The following is a 5,946-nucleotide window of genomic DNA, read 5'->3' on the forward strand; positions in this document are numbered from 1 at the left end:
ACTCTTGGGTGACATGTTTTTAAATGGTAGTTATCAACATACATGTTACTATGCATTGTTTCTGGATGAAGATATGTGAGACCACTGAGTTTGCAGTGAACATCAGTGAGAAAGCAAGAGTGACTACTAGGAGATTTTTTTTTTTTTTTGCCATTGTTATTGTTCAGTCACTAAGTCATGTCAGACTCTTTGCAACCCCATGAACTGCAGCATTCCAGGCTCCTCTGTCCATCACTATCTCCTGGAGTTTGCTAAGTTCATGTCCACTGAGTGGGTGATGCTATCTGAATACCTCATCTTCTGCCGCCCCCTTCTCCTTTTGCCTTCAACCTTTCCCAGCATCAGGGTCTTTTCCAGTGAGTCAGCTCTTTGCATCAAGTTGCCAAAGAATTGGAGCTTCAGCTTCAGCATCAGTCCTTCGAATGAATATTCAAGGCTGATTTTTAGGATTGACTGATTTGATCTCCTTGCAGTCCAAGGGACTTTCAAGAGTCTTTTCCAGCTCCACAATTGGAAAGCATCAATTCTTCAGCACTCAGTCTTCTTTATGGTCCAACTCTCACATCCATACATGACTACTGGAAAAATCATAGCTTTGATTATATGAACCATTTCCTTCAAAGTGATGTCTCTGCTTTTTAATATGCTGTCTACATTTGTCATAGCTTTCCTTCCAAGGAGCAAGCATCTTTTAATTTTGTGGCTTCAGTCATCATCTGCAGTGTTTTAGGAGCTCAAGAAAATAAAACCTGTCACTGCTTCCAGTTTATTTTGAATGGGAGGAGGACAGAAATCTCAGAAAAGGATGGCAAAGGACATCATAACTAACCAAACATTTGAACAAAGAAAAGTCAAGGCAAAGGAGGGCATTTTTACTGTTTGCAAAAGGAAGAGACTTGAAAAAGCATAGTATTGCAGAAATTAAAAGGTAGCTGGAACATAATCAGGGGAGTTGAGCACAGAGAGGGAGGAGGATGGTAATTAATGTCCTTTTGTGGCCAGAATTACACTGTGATCAGTACTATGAATCATTAATTTCATACTTTATCTGCTTATGTTCACTACATGAAAAAATATTCACATTATGTATTTTCCTACTGGAATTCAACAATTCATTTCAGGAAAAGTAACATTTCTCTTGATCTAGACTGGGGATGCCCTTACTATATCATAAGGGCTATTCTATAGTTTGAATATGAATTTTAAGTTTCCATTTGTGACCCCCTTAACAATGATTATGGAACACATTGTATTCAGCACTTTGACAGTAAATACAATCAAACAAATATAAAATAATAACTGTGGTTCTTCTATAACTTTAAAAATTTTTTATCTAGCTGATTCATAAAATCAGTGGAGGCATGAAACTCTTTGTCTAGTCTTGTTATAGCATATCTTCAGGCTTTTCAGGTTTTGTAGATGTTTAAAGCTGTTTATTTCTCTTTAGGGTACCTGTTCAGTCTTCATTGTCTTCCCTGCTGAGTGTTTTCAGTGCTGCTCTCCTGGGACCTGTGTTTCTCTTTTAGTCCTCCCCTCGTATCCTCATTGCTTTGACAGGATCTCTTTTAAAATGACCCCAAATTGGCACTCCTATATTTTATTCCACATTTGGTACCTAAATGCATGTGCCTTTTAGCCTAAAGAGGCTAGCTAGCCATTTCAGTTATCCTCAAAATTTTCTGGGTAGCAGTCAGACAAACGTACTCTTTATTCAGTTATACAAAAGCTGCATCAAGTGTTCCGAGTAGATTTTCTTGGTAAGAGAAAAAAGACCATGTCCATATTTTAGTATGTTATATAAGAGAAACAGTAAGGTAAGTATTTGGGATGTAGTTTCATTTTATTATATTAACAACTCCATTGAGATACTGTTGTTATATCATAATATTCAAAAACTATTAAAATGATTTCCAAAGTTGGTGAACCATTTTAAAATCCTTCTAGAAATATAGGAGAGTTCAACTTTCTGAGGGGAATTGTGGCTCAGACAGTGAAGAAACTGCTTGCAATGTGGGAGGACCTGGGTTTGATCCCTGGGTTGGGAAGAGCTCCTGGAAAAAAGAATGGCAACCCACACCAAAATTCTTGCTTGAAGAATTCTATGGACAGAGGAGCCTGGCAAGCTATAGTCCACGGGGTTGCAAAGAGCAGCCAACAACATGACTGAGCAGCCAACAACACTTTTAACTTTCTCCCCATTCTTGCCAACAGTTAAAATTGTCTTTTTTATTTTAGTTCATCTGTGTAAATGAATTGCTATCTGATTTTGATTTTGACTTGCATTTTCCTAATGACTAATGATATTAAGGTCAGTTTTCATTCCAATCCCAAAGAAAGGCAATGCCAAAGAATGCTCAAACTACCACACAATTGAATTCATCTCACATGCTAGTAAAGTAATGCTCAAAATTCTCCAAGCCAGGCTTCAGCAATATGTGAACCATGAACATCCTGATGTTAAAGCTGGTTTTAGAAAAGGCAGAGGAACCAGAGACCAAATTGCCAACATCTGCTGGATCCTCGAAAAAGCAAGAGAGTTCCAGAAAAACATCTCTTTCTGCTTTATTGACTATGCCAAAGCCTTTGACTGTGTGGATCACAATAAACTGTGGAAAATTCTGAGAGATGGGAATACCAGACCACCTGACCTGCCTCTTAAGAAATTTGTATGCAGGTCAGGAAGCAACAGTTAGAACTGGGCATGGAACAACAGACTGGTTCCAAATAGGAAAAGGAGTACGTCAAGGCTGGATATTGTCACCCTGCTTATTTAACTTATATGCAGAGTACATCATGAGAAATGCTGGACTGGAAGAAGCACAAGCTGGAATCAAGATTGCAGGGAGAAATATCAATAACCTCAGATATGCAGATGACACCACCCTTATGGCAGAAAGGGAAGAGGAACTCAAAAGCCTCTTGATGAAAGTGAAAGAGGAGAGTGAAAAAGTTGGCTTAAAGCTCAACATTCAGAAAACGAAGATCATGGCATCCAGTCCCATCACTTCATGGGAAATAGATGGGAAAACAGTGGAAATGGTGGCAGACTTTATTTTTGGAGGGCTCCACAATCACTGCAGATGGTGACTTCAGCCATGAAATTAAAAGACGCATACTCCTTGGAAGAAAAGTTATGACCAACCTAGATAGCATATTGAAAAGCAGAGACATTACTTTGCCAACAAAGGTCCGTCTAGTCAAGGCTATGGTTTTTCCAGTGGTCATGTATGGATGTGAGAGTAGCACAGTGAAGAAAGCTGAGCGCCGAAGAATTGATGCTTTTGAACTGTGGTGTTGGAGAAGACTGTTGAGAGTCCCTTGGACTGCAAGGAGATCCAACCGGTCCATTCTGAAGGAGATCAGCCCTGGGATTTCTTTGGAAGGAATGATGCTAAAGCTGAAACTCCAGTACTTTGGCCACCTCATACGAAGAGTTGACTCATTGGAAAAGACTCTGATGCTGGGAGGGGTTGGGGGCAGGAGGAGAAGGGGACGACAGAGGATGAGATGGCTGGATGGCATCACTGACTCGATGGACATGAGTCTGAGTGAACTCTGGGAGTTGGTGATGGACAGGGAGGCCTGGAGTGCTATGATTCATGGGGTTGCAAAGAGTCATACATGACTGAGCGACTGAACTGAACTGAACTGAATGATCTTAAGGATCTTCTTATCTTCATTGTAGAGTTGTAATAGTCCTTCATATACTCTGGATACAAATCCAGATATATTATTTGCAAATATTTTTATTCTGTGGGTTGTTTTTCTCACTTTCCTGTTGATGTCGTTTGAATATTTTTTACTGTTAATGAATTGTTTTTTACATATGTGCATATTTATGTAACAAGTTTCATATTTAGTTTTCTGTTTGTGCCTTTGATGTCATATACATTGCTTAATCCCAGGTCACAGAAATTCATTATCTATGTTTCCTTCTAATACCTTTAGTTCTTTAGCTCTTGAACTTATGTCTATGGTATATTTTAAGAGAATTTTTGTGTAAGGTGTGAAATAGGGGTCTAATGTCATTATTTTGGGTGTGCATATCCAGTTGTCCTAGCCCTATTTTTTTTTAAGAATACTGTTTCTTAAAGTTAAATATTCTTCAGCAACTACAAATGCAATGCAATTGTGGTAAGTGATGCCCTTCTATGATCCTTTATTTATACATACATACATTGTTCCAGCTAAAGGCCATCACTATCTAAAAAACAATGGTATAGGAAATAGAACTTGTGAAATTTACTGCTTCTTTTATGTATGCTAAATCTAAGGGGGAACAAGTTTGTAGCTAACTGTTGGTGGCTACTTGTTTAAGTTTCTCTTGATATCCTACTTATATGCATGGGTCCTGATACTATTTGTATTTACATATTATGAAATATTATCTTCATACTGTGAATTACAGGAAAATAGCTGCAGTCCCAAGATTTGTACCAAGCAGTTGACTAAAGCATGTACATTTGAACTAATCTATTTCTTCCATTGCAGGAAGGTCTTTGCAAGATCCACACTGTGATTCCTTTATACTCCTGCAATGTCTATCTTTAACATTTCTGAAGGGGAAATCTCTGCCTTCTTCCTGATTGGGATCCCCAGGATGGAGCATGTGCACATTTGGGTCTCTGTCCCCATCTGCCTTATATACCTTGTTGCTATCCTGGGCAACTGCACCATCTTCTTTCTCATAAAAACAGAGACCTTTCTGCATGAGCCCATGTATTATGTCCTCTCCTTGTTGGTCTTCTCTGATTTAGGATTATCCATCTCCTCTCCTCCTACCATGCTGATAATCTTCTTGTTCAATGCCACTGGAATTTCCCCTGATGCCTGTTTTGCCCAAGAGTTTTTCATTCATGGATTCTCAGCTATGGAGTCATCAGTTCTTTTTATCATGTCCATAGATCACCTTATGGCCATCCACAACCCTCTGAGACACTTCTCAATTCTGACCAGTGCCAGAGTCATTAAAGTTGGCCTTGTATTCACAGCATTATGATTTTGTTTGTCCTTGTTTTCCCCTTTATTGTAAAGAGGCTGAAATTCATTAGAAAAGCCTTCTATCCCACACCTACTGTGTCCACCAGGGTGTTATGAAGCTGACCTGTACTGACAACAGGGTCAATATCACCTCACATTGTTTATGGCTCTTACTTCTTTATTATATTTGTTGTGCAGTTCTGCATCTTACTTGCTAATCCTAAAACTTGTTCTGAGCATCACCTCACACAAAGGCAGTCTCAAGGTCCTCAACACTTGCATCTCCCACATCTGGGCTGTGCTCGTCTTCTAGGTGCCTACTGTCACCTTGGCTGCCCTTCACCACTTTGCCAAAAATGCTTCTCCAGTTATTAGTGTCACCATAGTTGATATCTTCCTTCTGGTTCCCCCTCTAATGAATCCCATCGTGTACTCTGTGAAAAGTCAGCAGATTAGAAATCGAATCCTGGTGAAATTATGCGAGAAACGAAGTTGATGGGCAATTACAGCTGCAGTGGAAGCTCCCTTACTTGGCAATTCCTGAGCAACTGTCGAAATCTGAAGATGGTGATGAAAGAATAGAAACTGAATACAAGGATGCACGGTACATACTTGGTGCACCCATCAAATATCACGTTGTTTATTTATGTAAGCATTAACAACAATCTAGATTAGATGTTTTAGGAGTTAGGCTTGGAATTATAATCTTTTTATAACTAAGTTTTTCACCTCTTCTCTGGTTTTTATCTCTACAGGCAGCCAGCTGTATATCAACCTTAACCACAGCAATATAGTCTCAATTAAGACTAAATAGATTTTGGGAGTTTGGGACCAGCAAATGCAAACATATCATGCACAGAATGGATAAACAAGGACCTACTGTATAACACAGGAACTTTATTCAATATCCTGGCATAAACCATAATGGAAAAGAATATGAAAAAGAGTATAAATATATGTATTACT

At 38.9% G+C, this 5,946-nt stretch overlaps 1 pseudogene; it reads left to right on the forward strand.

Annotated features, from left to right (window-relative positions):
* The first annotated feature begins 4,528 nt into the window (after window positions 1–4,528).
* On the forward strand, window positions 4,529–5,476 carry LOC129628648 (olfactory receptor 51A7-like; annotated as a pseudogene).
* The last annotated feature ends 470 nt before the right edge of the window (window positions 5,477–5,946 follow it).

The sequence above is a fragment of the Bubalus kerabau genome, chromosome 15, assembly GCF_029407905.1.
Source record: "Bubalus kerabau isolate K-KA32 ecotype Philippines breed swamp buffalo chromosome 15, PCC_UOA_SB_1v2, whole genome shotgun sequence".
NCBI classification, from domain to species: Eukaryota; Metazoa; Chordata; class Mammalia; order Artiodactyla; family Bovidae; genus Bubalus; species Bubalus kerabau.